The sequence below is a fragment of the Siphateles boraxobius genome, unplaced genomic scaffold (assembly GCF_051911475.1).
Source record: "Siphateles boraxobius isolate OS27281-9 unplaced genomic scaffold, OSU_SipBor_1 48, whole genome shotgun sequence".
In the NCBI taxonomy this organism is placed as follows: domain Eukaryota; kingdom Metazoa; phylum Chordata; class Actinopteri; order Cypriniformes; family Leuciscidae; genus Siphateles; species Siphateles boraxobius.
This window is the reverse complement of record NW_027509119.1, coordinates 8,307,316-8,309,247: the sequence shown is the minus strand read 5'-3', so window position 1 is coordinate 8,309,247 and position 1,932 is coordinate 8,307,316.

Sequence of the window (1,932 nt, the reverse complement as noted above, 5' to 3'; positions counted from 1 at the left end):
TTCGATTTATTAGAACAGTTCATTTCAAAGAATCGGTTCAGGTTCATACACAACCCAGTTCTTTTACGTCACGACGAAATGGTGTCATGATCGTCATGATGCATGCCCTGATTATTATTTTAGTTAAGAGTGGAAATGTAATTTAATGCGTCTCAGTTCAAATTGTTGCCATTTTCAGCTCATCAAAACATAGTTTTGCTAAACATAAATATAATTCAAATTCATGCACATAATGCGCAATATTATGTGTATTCATGTGTATGCAATATTATGTGAATGTCTTTGTATGCATAAAGCTGTTTAAGATGGATTTTTAAAGATGATATTAACTACGTTTTCTTCGTGATATTTCTGCTATTCGCTTATAAGCGAGGATTTGACTATAATAATGATTATTCTTCAAGAATTGTCAATACAGACAATTGTCATTGTCATTCGTGAATCGTTGAAACGGCTCTGGGTGCAACCATAGACTGTAAAAAATACACACAATACTGCAACAGATGAAGATTCTTCTCTCAAAGGAACGCTTTGCTTACGAATAGGACTTTTATTTTGAAGCAGATAGTAACCGGAAATCAGAAGAGACAAAAAAAGTCGTAGTTTTTTCATAGCTCATTTGTAGTTTACTCTATTTTGTCACATACCTTTTAAAATTAAACCCTGGGGGGTTCATGCCTGTGAACTACACTACAACTCAGCATTGAATGAGCGATTTCATGATCAATTCTACTTGTTGATTAAAGTTAAAATAGTGCATTATTCAGATTTGCCTTGAGTTAACACGAAATAATAAAAGAGCACAGACAAGTGGGGAAATAGCGTTAGCCAACCAGTCTTGATCGGTTGTTAATTTTTATCAACTAGCTTGTCAAATGTGTTTAAAGCATTAGGCTACTGCATGTTAGGACTGGGTGATATGTCACTACATAGCATAGCGATGATATAAAGTGTGAATCGATGGACCTTTAAAAAAAATCGTTTGGCAGGAATCAGAACGTGGAAAAAGAAGCACTGATGAATGATTAACCACAAAAATCTTCAGCTTTTAGTTTTATTCATAAAAAATAAAAACTTTGGTTAAATAGTGTCAAATGAATCTTTGAATGAAACTTTCTAATTTTAATAAATGTACAGAAACAAAATAAACTTTACATAAAATAAGTGTTTGAAATTCAGATTTTGCTGTGGTATCAAAACTGACATTGAGAATTGTGAAACCATGATATATTTTGTTACTGTGAAGTAAAAATAAGATTTTGGTTATATCACCCATCCATATTCTTTGCTAAAAGCAGAAAAGGTTTCCACAGTTTTACATACAGTATGATTTTTTTAATAGTGTTCACCGCAAGTAATAGACTACATTGTAACCTGTTCAGAAATAAGTATAGAAATGGCTGCTATTTTGCATACGTTTATTTATAATTGCCAGGAAGAAAGAAAGACAGAGAGGGCAGAAAAAAAGGTTTAGGAATTAAAAGTCAGAAGGCCTATGTAGTTTCTTCATTCACTGTGACCTATACCTGTACTGGATGGCCAATTTCAAATGTATTTTCAAAAAACTAAATACTGTATTTGTATTTAAATAAATTTTTTCACACAGTATTTTGTATTTTTATTTAAATACATTTTTCCACACAGTATTTTTAAACACATTTCCATGTATTTATGCCCATCTTACCTTACTCAATCATTTGTCCTCTGACAACCAGGAAATCTGAATTTACTATTTACTGAATATATATATATATATATATATATATATATATAGAAAGGTAACGAGCAAGATCCTCTTTTATAATTGTGGACAGGCAGACTTATTATTTGCAATATTTAATTGTTGCACAGCTGTTTCCCTCTGAGCTTCCATATTAAGCATAACGCTTTGTTTACTTAACCAGATGGCAAGATAAAATGACGACAGACAAA